The sequence below is a fragment of the Rhinolophus ferrumequinum genome, chromosome 18 (assembly GCF_004115265.2).
Source record: "Rhinolophus ferrumequinum isolate MPI-CBG mRhiFer1 chromosome 18, mRhiFer1_v1.p, whole genome shotgun sequence".
Taxonomy (NCBI): domain Eukaryota; kingdom Metazoa; phylum Chordata; class Mammalia; order Chiroptera; family Rhinolophidae; genus Rhinolophus; species Rhinolophus ferrumequinum.
Genome location: NC_046301.1, coordinates 16,574,518 through 16,593,747, shown reverse-complemented (window position 1 = coordinate 16,593,747; position 19,230 = coordinate 16,574,518). Strand labels below are relative to the sequence as shown.

The 19,230-nt window shown below is 42.5% G+C and overlaps 1 pseudogene; it reads left to right on the top strand.

Annotated features, from left to right (window-relative positions):
- The first annotated feature begins 1,108 nt into the window (after positions 1-1,108).
- Positions 1,109-19,230, top strand: part of LOC117038412 (serine/threonine-protein kinase Nek4-like) — a 37,681-nt pseudogene continuing 19,559 nt past the window's right edge.

Here is a 19,230-nt window from a genome sequence, read left to right as displayed (position 1 = left end):
TTATTTCCTCAGCAGCATCAGGAGGCTTCTGAAATTCACGTGACTAGGAAGTTCTTACTCTTACCTAGCCAACAAATACTTTATTTTTCTAATGGAATCAACTTATCTATGTACATGTGACATCAGAGTAAATACTTTTTCCCTAACTAGGTCGAGTTTTCTCAGCAACTCTGGAGCTTTGAAAAGAACTCTCTTAGCTCAAGAAAAAGTCATAGGATTCGATCTCCTTTCCCACTCTGGCATGGGTGATAAGAGGAGATCAGGATGAGCGGATAGTGGTGGCTAAAGTGCCAATCATGAATGTCCACTTTCCTGGAGATAGAACATTAAGTGCCAGTGTCCCCACTCTCCTCACCTCTGTTCTCTCCTACTTCATGACCCTACCTCCTCCCAAGACAGGTCCCTGTAAGAGCTGCAGACTAGGCTTCCTGTGCCAGAAGAAACACACAGTTCTTGACCTGGGACTACGGATAAAGTCGTTTCAACCAGAGGTACTTGGGAAGGCATTATTCACACCAATATCCAACCATTTCAGTTTCCTTGTATGTTTGCTACAGCGCAGCTCCCACTTTGTAGCGCCTCTTCTGTGTCAGGTTCCAACCTTTCACTTTCGTACTCTAAGAAACCAGTGGGCTCATTGTGAGACGGAAGGTCTTTTCTCTCATAGCGCTGCCCTTGGTCTTTCCCTCCTTGACCCCTAATTATCCTCCATATCTGGAGATACCCTAGAATCAAATTACACTGGGTAGTTGATTATACAGAGAGGACAAACCAAAATTTATAATCTCCCTTCACCAGTACAGTACTCAAATACCAATACTTACGTGCTTCTTATTTCTAAGGGACTCATTCTCTACGAACTAACTGCTATTAATTATTTGATGAATATAATCCCTACTGTACTCAGTTCAATAGTATGCCTTCCAATTTCATGCCTACTCAGGACCTCAGAATGAGAACTTATTTGGAAATAGGGTCTTTGCAGACGCAATCAGAAAAAAGGAGGTTCCACTGGGTCAGGGTGGACTAACAAGGACCTTCTAGGAGGAGAGGACACACGGAGACACAGAGACATACAGGGAAGAAGATGATGTGATGAGAAGACAGAATGATGCAGCTGAGCTGCCAGCCGGGGAGTGCCAAGGACTGGCAGCAGCTACCTAAAGCTAAGAAGCGGTAAGGAAAGAGTCTTCCCTAGAGTCTTCAGAGAAAGGGTGGCCCTCCTGACACCTTGATTTTGGACTTCTAATCTCCACAATTGTTGGAATATATTTCTGTTGTTTGCAGCTACTTGGTTCGTGCCTATTTGTTACAGCAGCCCTAGGAAACAAACACATAGACCTCAGGACACTATTTGCTAGACCCCTCCAGCCAGGTTCCTTGTTTTTTATTACAGCTTAAAAAAAAAAAGATTTTAAAATGGAAAGAATTCTGAAAGAGCCCAACTGAATCGTCTATCAAATTACTTTTCAGTATATTTTTGGGTCAAAAATGAAAATAATATATTTTTAAAAGAAATGATACAAGTTGCCTGGAGAATCCTATTCCCTGAGAGGCTTCAATCATGACACACGATTTCACTTCCTCTGATGTGTTATGGTCGGTGTCATATGACTAAGGTACACAGTGGAGACTAGGAGAGTGATGGGTTTTTAAACTAGCCACAAAGGCAATTTTTATTATAGCATTTCTGCTCAAAAGAATATTTACTGTAGCATTGTTTGCCGTATGAAAATACTTGGAATCTACATAAATGATCATAAATAGGAGAGAGGTGAAAAATCTTTTAGTCTGGAAAAAATAGTACGTGGCAATTAAAAAGCGTGACTCAGGTTTTTATATTTTATAATACCACAACCTGTAGTATTAAGTGACACAAATGAGATGCAAACTGATATATAGACCTTTATATTTTATAAATATACATACGTGTACTTATACATATAGGAAAAATGTTTGCAAGTAGACCCAAATTGCTAACGGTTTATTACCAGCAGAGTCAGAAAGAGGGTTTTAATGAGAGTGACTTTCATTGTAAATTTATAATTACATGTAGTGATTTTGCCCTTTAAAAAATAAGACTTTTTTAAATATAAGAATTTTTATGAAACCATACATTACCCAATATATAGTTAATGTTTATGTGACACCAGGTATAAGACAGATCCACTGACATTCTTGCATCTGCATACAACTTTTGACTCAGCGCGTCCTTGTCCCAGCAAGAACTCACTTCTCTGATTGAGGCTGAGGAATCACCATCACAATCTCTATAAAATTAGGTTTATTAACTGCATCTCTATAGTTTATGAGTCATAGAAAACATGTTCATTTTCCTTTCCGTGTTAGAAGCTGCTTGGAAGATTGATGGAGCATGACTTAGGAAACATTCTGGAATTCAGAGGAAGATGTGCTGGATAAATCATTACTAGTTACCATGTACTTACACGTACTTAGAGAATAAAAATCAGAAATTGATAAAATGCCCTGTCTCTTCTTTGATCTTGCAGTAGCAGCACCTGGACCACAATCTCTGAGAGCTTGGCAGGGAAGTGAGAGGAGAATGTCCCCTTCTCTTGTGAATGCGATCCCATGATACAGCCGGGGCTGGCCAAGAGGGCAGGGCAGTTAGTGGCAGTGCTGACAGAGGGACTAGAAGGAACGAGGGGGAGCAGAGCTTCAGGTTAGGTGCTGTGGGAAGGAAGAAAAGACCTGGGCCATAAATGGGTCCTTGACCTCAGGGAAACGGCTGCTGGAAATGATGCTGCCTCTCGGTTATACCCTGTATTGTCCCAGGTTTAGTTCAAGTGCACCTCTGCTTTCTCTGCCATAGTTTTCATGAGACTTCCACTTACGACAGAGTATTCTCTTCCTTTGGTATATATAAATTCTGATCGGGGGAACTAAGGCAGACGTGGGATCGTCTGCACACTGTGACTAGACAGGCATTGCTGCAAAGCTCCACGCTGCTAGCTGAGCTCTGAGGGAGGAAACAGAAAACGGATGGGGAAATTAGCCTGTGGGATTTCAATCCACTCTGCAGTAGAAAATACTGCAAATTCCACACGTCTTTCTGTGATTGACAGAGCGCTTGTGAAATCTAAGATACCACCGTTCGTAGCTTGGGATCCAAAACAAAGCTGAACGTTTAATTAACAGTGTTTTTGTTCTTTTTCCCAAATGTATGGTTACAACAGCAAACTCATCAGCTGGGCAGTTGTGTCCCATACTAGCAATCTGAGGTGCGGCCAGCGGTGACGTGTGTGGGATGCGGTTCCTGTGAGACACGACATCATTGGGACTGCAGTGGTCATGACCGTGCAAGAGGACTAGTGTGCTGAGTGCTGCCACACCGACCTCCAAGCTTTACAGGGGCACACTGAACCCCCCTCAGTTGGTGAGTGAGCCTTTTAACAAGAGCTTGAAAGGTCACAGAGTCTGAGTAGGAAATACAAGTCTGAAAGTGAGGCAGAAGGAGTATAGATTCTTACTGAGAACTGGCCTGGGGGCTTTCACCATGGGGGTGTCAGAGTCTGCATCACAGGCCATGCCGTCCCAGCTCTGCACTATTAGTTTGTTATTTTTCAAGTCACTTACTTCTCAGGGTCTCAATGTATGTATTTGAACAATGAATTGTAGAATCACAGGGCTAGAAGCAATCATAAGGGGTAATTAGGAAACCTGTCTTTCCAGAGGTTTTCTGCATGATGTCAATGGTTTCTCTCAACTATAAGTTTTCCAGATTTCTATCTAGTGTTCTCGCAGGAAAGCAGGCAAGGACAAAGAAGGTCCAAGTGCATAAATTCACGCCGCACCTCCATCACTAGCACTGATCCCGAGTCCGTTAAGGACTGTTTCAGGTGTCCTGAGCATGCTGTCAAGATTAGTGGCATGTGTTTCGCCCTCTGTAACAAGTTGTGACACGAGAGAGGAGAAAGGTGCCGGGCCGACAGTTGCTAAGCAGCAGGTGAGGCCACACTGCTCTACACACAAGTTGCCACTATGAGATCCTTTCCCCATCTTGCTTTAAGCGCCTCTCTCACTTTTAAATCCTGCAGCTTTTATATGAATGGTAGAAAAAAACGGCCATGATAATCCTTCAAATACCCTTATCAGGCTATGGATTGAATACACCAAGGCAGGTGCCTAAGGGACCATCTCTAATTAGGGACAAACCTCAATAAAAAGCAGTAAAAAAGATTAAGATGATCGATACGGCGAACCGAAACATGCTGGGGGAAAGGAGGAAAACACTTTTAGATAACGAAAACAAAGAAAAATAAAATTAGGCCTAGTCTATGCACCACTTCATCTCATCATTTCTGAAAATAACACAATCAGACAGTGCTCAAAATTCTCTCTAATTGAGGACTTACGCTGCTGATTTAGATGCAAAATAATGTGAAAAACCTTCAGTCCTATAGTTAACCTACAGGTATATATATTTATCAATATGCATCAAATTACATACTTAAGACATGTACGTTTTACTATATGAAAAGCATATTTCAATTTAAAAAAACCAATAGGCACATAAAAACAATTTGCAGTCATTTTTTTCTTCACCTAAAGTTTCAACTTAAAGAACAGATTCTCCAGGAAAAGGAATTGTAATATTCTTCTCCGGTTCCCGTTTACCAATCTCCTCAAACAGACATATCTTTAGATAGTGCTAATGTAATTCTCAATTTAAAATCATTTCATAAAGCTTAGATCATGCCTACAACTCCTTCAGAATAGGAGATGGTAAAACCTTTCAACCATACACAACCCTAGCAATCATTTTGCTATACTGTCATCCAGGCTTTCTGCACCTGGATTTCCTTTAAGAGACAACATAATATGGTGGTTAGGAGCACCCTCTGCCAATACCACTTACTGTCTCAGCAATGGTGGGCAACTTAGCTGACTTCTCTGTGCCTCAGTTTCTTCAGCTTTAAAATGGGTACTGTTATGGGTTGAATTATGCCCCCAAATAGATGCTGAAGTACCTCCGGTACCTGTGAAACAGGATCTTTGTAGATGATCAAGTTAAGATGAGATGGGTCCTGATTCAATGATTAGTGTCCTTATAAAAATGGGAAACTTGAACATAGAGTTCAACACCGACAGAGGGAAGACAGTATGACATAAGGAGAAAGCCTTCTGCAAGTCAAGTAATGTCTAAGGCTACCAGAAGCTAGGAGAGAGTACCAGAAGAGCTTCTCCTTCATAGCCCTCAAAGGCACCACCCCTGCTAACACCCCGACTTTATACTTCTGTGCTGTAAGACGATAAATTTCTGTTGTTAAAGTCACTCAGTTCGTGATACTTTGTTATGACAGCACTAAGAAACTAACACAGGGACCAATAACAGTATCTTCCTCATGGAATTGTTACAAGGATCAAATGAGTTAATAAATATACTTAGAACAATGCCTATCATATGGTAAGTAGTCAATCAACACTAGTATTCATTCTTCACTGAGCCTTATTCACTGTAATGTATATTCATGTATAACGCCAAAGGCTGGGACCCATCAAATGGGGCAGTTCACTTAAGTGTTTTTCATTGTTTTCCCTCTTGGCATCCATTGCACCCAGTGCTGTAACTGAGAAAGCATTTTCTCATTTTTTTTCTTAAACCATATTTTATTCCCAAGTCTGGAAAATTTATAATACATTTACAATACACTTTTCACACATGAAATTGTCTCCTCTTTGCTTCCACTGCCTTCCTCTCACTTACACACCAATTCTAGGATTCAAAGCCCCCAGACCTCTCTTTCACTGTTCTCAAGTCAAAACTTTATCAGAAAGGTCTAAAACACTTTGCCCGAGGTCATTTTTAATCACCAATAGTTTAAACGGTTATTATCCTCAACAGGAGTACAGTTCGAACAAGAATCAAAGTCTTAAACTCAAGAATGGGCTCTACTATTGACGGATCTGTAACCATAAGCTAGCCAGTGGTTAGAATTTTGGAGGGCTGAGGGGAGGGATGGAAGGCATCAAGGTCCCCTCAGACCTCGGAAGGCAGCCTTTATGTCACAGGTCTAGACCAATCCTGTCTCCGTTTTGCTGCCTTATCAATCAAACTCCGTACCAATTCAGTCAAAGCACAATGACTTGCCCTTTCCTGAAACTTTTATAGTAGAGAGACAGGAAAAGGTATCTGTCACCAAATAGAAATCCACTTGATAGAATTCAGAATCAAAGAATGCGACTGAGCCCCCAATTATTTCAATACCAACTGGAGCAAAATGAATGTAAGCTCCCAGTGCCACCACACTGACTCTGCCATCTGGTCCCTAATGCAACCCCTCATCTATCAATGGCTTAAAAATGGCAAAGTTCTGTCAACAATCAGAACTTTGTGAACCTTAAATAAAAATTGGTTTATACAAAATTGGTTTAAACATTTCAAGGAACATTGCAAGTAAACTGAAAGTCATTCCTTAGGTTATATATCAGTCATGATCCCAACAGAAAATAGATAGCATGCTAAAATTGGGCCATTGAAGGAGAATTTAATTAAAGAACTATTTACAAAGATGTGGGCAGGGTAGAGGGAAACCACAAGAGATGAGGCAGAACCCAGGGGTTAATATCTGCAGCGACTCCATTTACAGCCTGAGGAGCAAGGAGTGGGAGTACTTCTCAGAATCCAGAGAAGGAGAATTGCGTGGAGAGGGCTCCCTGGCACTCCCAAGATACAGCCAGTTCATAGCAACCCCAAAAGGAAGGAACCAAAGGATAAATAGCCTGACTTCACTCTCCTCCCTACTCTTTGATCTCTGGGCAGGATTTCCCATAGGCTAATCTCAACTAGAAGCCAGACGACTAGAAATCTTATTGATTTCATGTTTCTTAAGATGAGCACCCAAGGATATATACCGTGTTTCCCTGAAAATAAGACCTAGTCAGAAAATAAGCCCTCGCATGATTTTTCAGGATGACATCCCCTGCACATAAGCCCTACTGCATCTTTTGGAGCAAAAATTAATATAAGACCCGGTCTTATTTTTGGGGAAACATGGTAGCAGAGTGGAGAACGTGGAGAGTGAATCAAAGAAGAGGAAGCTAACGTGACCTAGGATACGGAAGGGTCTTTTCAAGCCTCCATTTTTCCTTGTTGGGGTCCCAGTAGGCAACCCAGCGCTGACAGTAAGTTCTTACTGAATGGAACTGAGTCTGCAAGATACTGTGTTTAATATAGATGAGCTCCACGGGTCCTTCCAGCTCTGACATTCTCTGACTTCTCATTTGTTCATTGTCCTGACATATTGTTCAATAATTGTAGCCTGACCATAACGAAGAGGTCACCATTGCCAAAGATGAGCGATCTTTACCTCTATATTTTGTTGCCTTGTCTATATAAAAATACATAAATGAATTGCTCAAGGCTTACTCAGTGAGATGTAGAAAGAAAAGAAAGACCAAAATATGTATATGGAGACATGAATGCATGATAGTAAAAGTGGAAAATCACTTTGATTGCAAAATCAGGCACACTGAGGCTCTCTTAAGCTTATAAAAGAATAACTGTGATGAACTATAATAATAAGAGATAGGGCATATTTCTGAAAATATTGCTATAATTTTCAGTGCTTTGTTTCAGTAAATATTTGGAGTACTGTTCTTGGTACTCAAATTAGTACTCACAGTCGGTGTTCATAAGTACTTATTAAATTGAAAATCACTAACACTATTTTATCAGAAATATGTGGTTTTGCATTTAGGTATGTAACTTGGAAAAGTTTCCTACTTATTTTATTTTTCACCAGTGTTTAACTTAGAAATTTGCATTATCTCCTTAAATAGGGATTATATTTTTCCAGCAATAATTTCATTTCTCAGTAATTGTTACACACATAGGGACACATTGAATTGCTTAGGGCTGTTAGTAAAAATTAAGCCAAAGAGACTTGTACTTCCTTCCAGATATTTATTTCAAAACAACTTTCTATCCCTCAAGTTCCTTAATTGGTAGAAAAAGCACCACGAAAATATTTTTTGAGTCATCCAACTCATTTTGCATTCAGCTCTACACCCTCAAGTGAGTACTTGCTAATTTGTCCCTGAGGATTTGCCCTGTGGGTGTTTGCTCATGAATGAACCCTCTGTGATTTCATTCTCTTTTCCTCAGTGAGTCCAATCCACCTGCTCTCATAAGCTGATTTATCCTTGTTGAGTGTTTGTATTTGGGGGAAAAGAAAATCCTCCCTTAAAACCCCTCCAATTACAACTCCAACTATGTTTCTGCTTTCATGTTCCCCTTTCCAACTCTTCATTCCATTCATTTCTTTATTCTTTGTATAAACTTTCTCTCTGCAGATCTTTAGTGCGGTACTTGATAGAACAAAAGGTCATACAATAATGGGTAAAACTGTCAAAATTTAACAAAGGTCTTCCACAGAGAGCTCTTCGTTCCCTCAGTGTTTAAACTCTCTATCCCAATGGGAAAATAATGTTCCAAGAAACCTAAAGTGACGTTATCTTGCTCTCGCTGCTATTTCAGTTTCACAGCTGGGATGAGATCCCTGGAGCTCTGATTTGCAATTAGGCAATTTCATCTCAATTCTATCCCTTGTAATAAACAGCAAACAAGACCCATATTTCACTTAAATTTTATAATTTGAAAAGACTAACATACCTGATGTTCTTTCCTTGAAACACTTGGTTTATAAAGACATGGAAAGGACGCTCTAATCTGAGTGAATGCGTTAGCAGCTCGGAGACGAGAGCTGACAAATTGTCCCCGAAATCGTTAAAAGTGCTGTTAAAAAGTATGTTTGACATCTTAATAGGAAAATGACAAAATAAAATGTCAGTATTCCTGCTTCCCTACCTAAGGCTCCGTTAGACACACTCTAAATGATGGCGACTAACATCTGCTGTCAGGCATTGCCTTCTCATCCTATAAAAATAACTCCTCCAAATAATCTAAAGAAAGTTAGAAGTGTGTGTCGGCCATCTGTCTGCTTTAATTGGCTTTTCATTAGAATCCGACCATTTCTGAAAACATATTCCAGTTTTGTCTCAATTTCCTTAAAATGGCCTGGGTGGGTGGGGAGGGCCGGCCACCTGAACATGCACAGGGCACTGGAAATATTTGCAGCAAGTCCCCTTCCAAGCCCAACGTCAATGCCCCTCCCACGTGCAGAGGCGGAGCCCCACATGCAGCCTTACACACTTTGTCTGTGTTTCCCAGAGTTCTGCAGAAGAACTGGCAAGGGTGAGATTCAACTAGCACTTGCTGAGCTGTAACCCAGAGTCAGGCCCTCTGCTTGGTGTTTCTGTGGCTGCCATCACCCCCACCATAAACGGAAAGGCGAGGTTGAACAGCAGCATTTGGGGCCATTGTGGCCAGGGGAGCTTTAGGGGCACCTCATAAGAAGTGTCACATAGCTGTGCAAATGCGGGGTGTATTTTCCATGTCCACTCCGGGCTACCAAACTTCTCCTACCCTTAGAACGCAAAAGATCAAAAGATAGTCTAGTTCAAAAGATCCATGGGAAGTGAAAACAGATGCAAGAGGAAGGATGAAGGGAACGACCTGAAACTTAAAACCATCCATGTTCACTTATAAGGTCCCTAAAGTAAAACCCTACCATGTGGGATGAGAAGACACGTAGTGCGAAACACTGCAAGGATTCCCACACCAGCAAAAAGTAGGTCCTTAGCCCTCCTGTTGAGGGAGGTGTTATCACCAAGACTTGGTGAGGAGGAATCAGAAACTGAAATCTCAACCCGCTGTGTTTCCTTTGCAGTGTGTCATCTGTAACCACACAAAAATATTCATAGTTCTCTTGAAAGAGTGTGATTCTAAAGTTCTCGATAAATCCTACAGTGGTCCTTGTAAGGTCCATTATGAAATACCCCTCTCGTACTGTTCTATACAGATGTTTGGTATTGGTGGGTCTTACCTGAATATTTTATTAGAGTAAAACACAGAATATCAAGTGCTCAGGGCGGACCGAGGCAGGTGAGCAGCTTGCCAACTGTCCAGGTGTGGTCTGCGTTATGCTGCTGTGCCCCAGGACACCAAGGGCAGAGCCAGGCCACTCTGTCTAGAAGTGTTGTCTCTCTAGTTCCTTGGCCGCTCTCTAGTCATCGCATGGCCACCTCAGTACACTGGGTCCTGCCTTCTCCCTGGCCAAAACACTGTGGTAACATGGGACAATGAAAGAGAGAGAGAGAGAGAGAGAGCAGAAAACCAGCAGAGGCCTGAAGGTGACAGTCTTGTCTGGGAGCAACAGTGGGAGATAGTGAGAGCTCTTCCTTTGTCAGAAAGGACATGAGAGGCGTGAGAGGCTTTCAAGTGTTTGAACTGAAAGCAAAGCTGTGTAAGTGACCCTGGGAGTGGGGTCCCCCCAAACCTGAGTCTTTGATGCTCTGAGAAAAATTTCAAGCTGGCTAGGAAGATAGAATTCACCCTCCTAAAAGAATATGCACTATATTTTAAAATATCCTATCAAAGCCTACAAACTAATGCAGTACAAAGTAATTACGTAATTCGTATGAGCAGAAAAATAGCCAGATATAAGCAAGGTGGATTTTGATTTGAGGGTTAATAACAGTAAGGAGGCTCGACGTGATCTGCGCCAGCACATCAAATACACCTTTCCTCCTGCTTTATACAAAGAATGGGTGACATTCATGTACTGAAATGCAATGGAAGCGTAAAGAGCCAGACAGGACTGCTTTCAAAAATGGACTCCACCACTTTCAGCTGTAAGACACTGGACACATTCCTTATCCCCCATAAATAAAGATAGGTACCTTCTGGGGAGGACGAAAGCAGATAATATGCGTGATGGCCCATAGCACCATGCCTGAACATGGTAGTTCAATAGACATTAGTCCCTTTCCTTTTAATCTCAGAAACTCTTGAGAAAACATTAACCAAGGGAAGGGCAGTGGTTTATGTTTCTGTAAACGTCAATTCACCAAGTACTACTGAGCTATCAGGAGGGGCCATGCTATGGGGCTCTGGGGACTAAAGAGGAATAAGTTAAGAATGACAGGTATCACCCTCTTCATAAGCTCAGGTTACAAACAGGGCTGGCTTGACCCCATATAACTACATTAGCAGGAAGCCCAATAACTCTCTGGAGAATTAGCCTCGGCCCTGTCCCAAAGTGCACAAAGATCCTAGGGGCCCACTGATTTCAAAAGGGGTTGTTAGTCCATCTTCCAAAAGCCCAGCAGAAAGAGACACTGGGATACCCGATCAGACATAGCAGTGCCTTCTGATCACTGGCCCTACAACCCAGAGGGTGGGCACCTAACGCTGTGGTCATGCCAGGACTGCTAAACCCTGCACAGCCCATCAGGCTGCCCACAGCTAACCCCAGGTTCTGGTTCCCTCTCCTGTGTAAACATGGGCCAATGCTTCTCACAGCACAACGCTGCTTCCTGCGTGCTGGAACGAGTCACTCCCTCAACTAGTGGAATCCTGGATGATCTTCTGTCTTGGGAATCAAGGATTAGAGCGATGATTCAAAAACCTCAGGGGCTATTGTTTGCTTCCATGTGACCCACAAGCTAAAAGTGAATTTTACATTTTTAAATGGTTCATATATACATCAAAAGAAGAATATTTCATGACATGGGGAAATTATATGAATTTCAAATTTCAGTGTCCGTAAATAAAGCCTTATTGGAGTACAGCCGTACCTATTCCCTGATGTATCATTTATAGCTGCTTTGGTGTTACAACAGCAAAGTTGTCACTTGAGTTATTGTGACAGAGACCATTTGGCCAGCAAGTCCTAAATATTTACTATCTGGCCCTTTACAAAAAATGTTTGCTGCCCTCTAGGTTAGAAATTCAGGCTTTCCATTCCCAAAGGCCTCTGAGCTCCTTATCCTAACTAGTCCATCACACCCTTCCGAGAGTTCTGCAAACCTAGAAGGGGCAGAGGTTTTGCGAGGCATAAACATGGCAAAAGCAGTTTTCCACTCTTCATCCCAGGCAGCAGTACCAACCCGCCTTACCCCACCTTCTACTTGCACGCCACAGAACGCAGGTACATGGCAGGGCACGCTTCCAGGGGACTTCCTGTCTCTGCTTCCTTAGAGAAGCAGGTCGGAGTTTCTCCCACACGAAGAAGTTTCTTTTCCTATGTGTTCCCTGCAACGTCTCACACCAAAACATGAATAACACAGACAGGAATAAATAATACTGTTCTAGAAAGGGCCCTGAGCCCCCGCAAAGAGCAAAGTTGGGCTAGCCAGCAGGGGAACCCTTGAAGATCCTTTAGTTTACTATAATTTTAAGTAGGAAAAAAAAAAAGGTTAACAGAAAAATATATCCGTTCTGAAGTTTGTCATGAAGTCCCGCTGTGGAGGCCTTGCTCACTACATCTCAGGGCTCATTCACTCATTTCATGCATTGGGTCACTCATTTCCTCAGCAAACACATCTGAGGATCTCCTCTGTGTTCCATACTTTTCGGGATTGGATCATCCTTAGCCGTTATCCAAACAGATTAAGAAGAAAGACAGCACTGTCCTCAGAGCTTACATTCAAGTTAAGAAGCACAGACACTTTATTTCTTTTTTCAGAGAAAATAAGTAAAAGATAAAGTATGTCAAACGATGATCAGTGCTCAGAGGAACAAAAAGCAAGGAAGAGGGAGACGAATGAGAGGAGTGGAAACAGCTTGAGAGGAGGCCAGCGCCCCACTGAGAAGGAAGCCTGTGAGGAAGGGCAGGAAGGAGGTGACAGAAATGAGCCAAGTGACATCCCCAAGAAAAGCCTTCCAGACACGGGAAAGAGCAAGGGCAATGGCCAGGGTGAAAGGTTGCCTGGTGGGAGTCGGCTCGTGGAAGTGTGTGTTCGTGCACCCTGGAGAACCAGGAGGCAATGGAGGAGCAGAGCAGAGCCAAGGAGGATGGTCTCTGGGTTGATGATTTTACCAAGGTGGAAAGGGCAGGTGGGGAGGGTGGGACGAGGGGTCGTGTAGAGTCTTTTAGGTCATCGTAAGGGCTCTGGCTTTTACTCTGAGTGAATGGTGAAACCACTGGAGGATTTTCAGGGGGGAAAAAGTGACATCCTCTGAGTTGTATTTCACAAGGTTTCTCTGGCTGCAATCAACTATAAGAGGACAAAGAGTGAAAAGGAAATAAAAGCGGGGGGGGGGGGGAAGAAAAAAGTCTCAATTAGGAGACTACTGAAATGATTTAGACAAAACGTGAACCTGCTTAGACCAAAGTAGCAGCCGTGGAGATGACACAGTCATTGAACTGTGGACATATTTTGAAGGTAGAACAGACAGAATTTGATAATGTAGTGAACATAGTGTGAGTAAGACAGAAGTCAACGATGATGCTAAGATTTTTTGCTGTGCAACGGGAAGAATGGGATTCCAGGTAATGAGATGGAGAAGATTTCAGGAAGAACAGATTTGGAGGAAAATCAAAACTTTGATTTTGGACATACTAAGTTTGAAAGGCCTGTTGGACACCAAAGAGGAAATGTCAAATATGCATCTGTATATACAAATCAAGAGTTTGGGAAAGAAGCCTGCACTGAGGGTATAAATATGAGAGTCACCCACATAAAAATGACGTGAAATTCATGCGACCAGGGAATTGTCAAGGGCAGGGGCATAGATAGGCAGGAAAGAGGAGAGGCCACTTGTTCATGACGCCAGCTCTGGCAGAATATAATGCAACTTTACCACAGCCACACTTTATCAGTATAGCTACACCATGCTTCCCCAGCAGCCTCAAGGAGTTGGGAAACTCTTGAAATAAGAAAAGGAGTAGAGCAACTAAAAGATGTCTCAAAACAGATTCACGATGGCTCACAGAAGAATCCCCTGGGTAATCACTCAGGACTTACTTTTATTTTAAACTCAATTATCAAATTTGGCGATCTCATTTCCAGCATATGGCTGACCAGCAGTTAGCAGGAGCCTATTAGAGGCACGTACAATGACAACAGCTAGAAGAGACCAAGAAAAATGAGTCAGATACAGGTTAAATGGTGATGGAGACTAAGTCTAGACGTCCTGGTGCTTGGCCAATTTCTCTTCCTGATAAATGACTCTCCCATCTTATCACTCAGTAGTAAGTATATGTAGTCCCATCTTGGCTAGCCTGAGTCAGGGGCCTGCTAGTGTTTCTTCACACTATTTTGTCCAACGTGTATTTAGAAGAAGGATTGAGTACTAAGTGGAGAAAGGTGCGAGGGGCGGTGCTCTGCCTCTCTTGGAGGACCCAGCAGTTCCGCTCCAGCCCTACGCTTGCACTCGCTGCTCAGGCCCCCCCAAAGCTCCATCGTACACCCTCTCCCCCAAGAGGTAGTTCAGTGACCACGGAATGTTACTAGGGCACAATTTTTCAATAGGATGACCATATGATTTAGTTTCCAACCTGGGAAACGTCTGCGAGTACAGTGGGATGCTATTAAAACAGGCATCGACTGAGACTGTCTCAGGCAGGGAAGAATGTGAGGGCTCCCCCATAACATCCACGCTTCTCCACTCCACCCCCATTCCAGCACCTTATGAAAGAATTTCTCTCAACCACATAAAATCCTCCTTGAGATGGCTTCTGGTAACCACAATTTTCTCTGTTTTAGAACATTGCCAGAAAGAGTTTAGTACTTTAGAGATTTGAGGTCCCATGAAATGTACTTTCTGGGCCATTCTGTAATCTCTGGCTATCATTCAGTGAGCATCAGCTACAGCCCAGGAGTCAGGGACACTGATTTATAGAAGGTACTCAGTGTTGGTTGAATGCATGCTTAAATGTGGTAACTCATTCAGTCCTCACAAACCAGCAGGGAGCTGACCTCTCTTGACTGATGAATTCGCTGATGCCCAGAAAGGTTATGGACTTTGGCTAAATTCACACAGCTAGGTGGCAGCACCAGGGTTTTATTTTACAACTGCCTGGCTTCTAAGTCTATTCCTCTTTCCCTGTACTACACTGAAGAGAAAGATGGTGGAAGAAAGATGATGAAAGATTCATAAAAGACACGAAAGGAGTTCACGCCCCATAAAAATCGCTGAGCCCATGAGAGACCAGGATGTTTCCTCTGTCCTAGTTCCCCAATTAATCATTTATTTCCACATACAACTACATGAAGAAAACGTCTATGAAAATTCTCCATGTGACCCCCCACCCCACCCCACTGAAAATACAGGAAACCTTCTCAAAGGCTCCTAAAATGACTTAAAATATTCACTGAGGAATCTTTCAGATGGCACCACAGACAGCTAGCTCTGCAAAAACACAGCCCGAAGTCCTCAATATTTTTTAACAGCCAGTAGTTTGTTCCCTAATTGAAGACTTATCTTTCTCTCCCTTCTGCAGGTTTTACACGTAGTCTAAGGTCTCATTACCAGCTGGCATTTGCCAGTGCTGCCCAACCATGACTGGGTCTCACAACCACCTGGGGGAGCCCCTGTTAAAATATGGCTGCCCAGGCTTCACCAGAAAGGCTGACTCTGGATGTCGGGGGTTGGGCCAAGCAATCAATATTTTCAATGGCTCCCAGAGTGATTCTGATGTAGTCAGTCCAAACACTCAGCTTTTGGGAATCAATAAACACCATGAGGGAGAAGGTTTGTATGGGGGGAAAAAAATTACAAGTGAGGCTTTTGCCATTTCTGCCAAGCTACCATTAGAATTTCTCCAAGATTCTTCTTCTTGGTATTGAAGCAAGAAAGCGAAATCCAACCAAAAGTTTCTGCAGTGCTCCTGGAGCCCAGTGGAATTCACATCATTATTAAGCTGAATATACACGTATACTGGTAAATTAGAGTATGTCCCATTATAAATCTCATTGAAAACTCATCCCAGTACAGTCTAGAGTAGTACCTCGAACGTAATCCACGAGTTCTGAAACATTTGAAAACAGCCGGCAGCTCGGCCTCAGAATCTTGCACTCAGTGGAAGCTGTGTGACATGTTGGACTTCTGAGTCATGTTCGAAAATTGAAGCATTTACTTCCGGGTTTACGGCGTTCATAAACCAAAATGTTCGTCAACAGAGACATTCAAAAACCGAGGTACCACTGCATTTATAAAATCTTCAGGTATTTTTCAAATTTAACAACATGGATTGTAGCTAGCCTTTTTAATATTCTGCTGAACACAGTTCAGATTCTAGTCTATAATAAGCCCTCATCCCTATACAGACATATTTTTAAAAGAGTATTTTTTGTAGAGTTAGGTAATGGAAGGCATAAATATTTGAAAAGTTTAAAATTTACTTTGAAATCTGTAATTTGTCCATCAGCTCTTAAAGAAGCTCAAGAATTATAAAAGCCCTGGGATTAACACATAAACAAAGGTGTTTCCAGTAGAGAGAACAATCTCTTCATGATGATCAAAACGCACCTTTATTTTTGCCTATTTTGTATGCACATTGAAATCACACAGGGAACCTTACAGATTCTGATGCCTGGGCCTCACCCCCAAGTGTTCTGACTGATACGGTCTGGGCCTTGGGAGTTTCGAAAGTTTCCTCAGTGGCACTAAAGTGCAGCTAAGACTGAGAATCACACTTTATACACAATGCAGTGGGAACGCTGCTGCGTCTGAATGAAAGTTTGGGCAAGTCCCTGATCTCTTGGCAACTCTTAGACAGAGGGCCTTTGGCTCACTTTTATGTAAAACACCGTGTCAGCTCAGTAGTTCGACTCTCCGATCTCATAAATATCAAGAGTCTGAACTTCTCTACTTAACTGAGCTTTGATCTTCTCCCTTCCCCAGCTCACATACATGGGGGCAGTGGAGGGGTGGCAGTGGTCCAGACCCCTGTCCTCTGCTCTTCCTGCTCACCTGCCCCCACACTTGTTTCTGCCTTCCTGAAGGTGAGGCTGGGGAATCAAGGAGGTGTGGGGTGAGGAGAGACGAGCTGGCACAGTTCCCAGGTAGCTGGGACACTCCTTTGGGCTTCTGGGCCTGGCCCAGGGTTGCAAGTGAATCCCCTGCTGGGTCAGCAGATACTGAGCAGTCTCCTAAACGAAGCTCTACTTCGGTCTCTCAGACATTTCCACAGTGGGACACCTCTCCCCTGAAGTTTTCCTGGTTTTGAACTCCTTCCATGGTTACTTGTGTCCTGCAGTCACACCGGCCTCTCGCGGTGGAGGTTTCCTCACCTCCATGTAGGTCTCAGGATGAACTCTCTCCCTGGCCCCAGCCCACAGCTGGACCGGAAATGCCCTGCAGTGTGCAGGCGGGGAGACACACGTCCTCAATTAGAGAACAAAATACGAGCTGTTAAAAAGAAGTATTAGTGACTGTGGGCTGTGATTTTGCAGAGCTAGCTGCCATCTGATTCATAGCACTGGCCTTACAAAGTTACATTCTCCCTTTTGGTGGGCAATTTGACCATATCTATTAAAATCTTAAATGCACGTAAAATATGACCCTGCAATTTTACATCCAGCATTCATCCCACAGGTACACCTAAGTCTGTGCACAAAGTTACATATGCAAGGAAATTCACTTTGAATTATCTGTAATAATGAAAATTGAAAACAACCTAAATGTCTCTCATTAGTACGATGGTTAATTAATTCATGCTCATTCATAGTACAGGTCATTATGCAGGACAAGGTAGACCAATCTGAACTCTTACGGAAACAGTGATAAATCTTATATAGGTGAAAAAAAAATAACTAGTTTCAGGATAGTATGCATGGTAAGCACCCACTTTCGTAGAAGAAAAGATACATGTGCATATGTACTTATGAATCCAAATGCCCACCAAATCTTTAAACTATTCTCAGCGGTGGTCTTTGAGGAGGGGAGCATAGTGGAACAAAAAGGCAAAAGGGGTAGTTTAAGGATTGCTCAGCTCTCTATGTTAAGATTCAACCTTTGCAGTTATAGTGCACTTCTGTATTTCCTATGGGGCTTTTTAAAGGGGGGAACAAAGAAGAATGCAAAAACATGATTGGCCTGAATGAAAATCTTGGGTAGCACTTCCCACTTTTAACAAAACTGTCCTTACATTCCCAGTCTGGTTGCTATTCCAACCTCTCTAAATTCCTGGCATTCTTCTCTCGTCAGATGCTAACTAGCCTCCTGTTTACCTAGAGTCTTGCAGGTACAGAGGTGGGCTGGCGTCTCCTGGGCGCCAAGTCCACGGTGTCAGAAATGTAAATGACCCCAATGGTCTCCAACCAAGCAGCTGGAACTCTGTAAGCTCAGTGAATAATAGCAAATCGACTGCTTAACAGATGTCATCTGATATGGATGGAGCTTAGGTTGCCACCACCACCGTGGGCATCGGACCCCAAAGTTAAAAGCTGTCTGCCAGTGATTGCTCTCCCTAAATGGGTCAGACGGGTTTATCCTGACTTGGTACAAACAAACAGTGCCCTCTTCTGCCCAGCAGCAGAACTTCTCCTCAGAGCAACAGCCTGGTGGAATATCTAGAACTGTCATTTGGTCAGGTTGTGGCTTGCAAAATGGGCCAGAGAGACTGAAAAATAACAGCTTATGAGCCAGAGAGCCATTTGCAGGAAAGCTGTCACTCTGACTCTGCCCTAAATTCATGTCCCAATTTTACAAGTATCCTATTTTAACCACAGTAAAAATGATAAAAAGACTTAAATAATAGGGTCAGTCCTATCTATTAAGCTGGCAAAAAAAACTTTAAGTGCTTAAATTTTATATTGCTATGATGAAGAAGAAATATTATCCATGGCACGGCATGGAATAGCAGCTCAAGATTTCTGAGAAACACTCTGGCAGTAAGTTACTTTTTTTTTTTTTCTGAATCTCTGATTATATGTTAGTTCAGTAACATATAATAATACATTTAGGGACCTTTCCTAAGAAAATAGCCCCAAAGAAAATGAAGTAATTTATATGGAGATATTTAGAGCAGTGTCATATTTCATCATGTAAAACTGGAAAAAAACTCACATGCAATTGGCAAGCAGTAAAGAAATGGTTATAGGACATACAGCCTGGTCTCACAAGGGCTTTACCATAAAGCCATTAACAATTGTAATTTCAGGGACAAACATAATACACGTACTGTGTGTCTGACACAGTAGGAAACGTCAGAATGCATAATGATGGTCATAGTCTGAGAACAATGCAAGTGCATAGAATGGCATAGATTTTAGAGAAACAGAGTTTAGGATTCACTCATCTATAACCATGATTAAGTATGACACAATAAAGAAGGTAGTAAAGGGAGAGAGAGCAAGACAGAAAACAAACTGTTAACCATTATTTCATGCTTCAATCCGTACTGCCTCAGCTCAAAG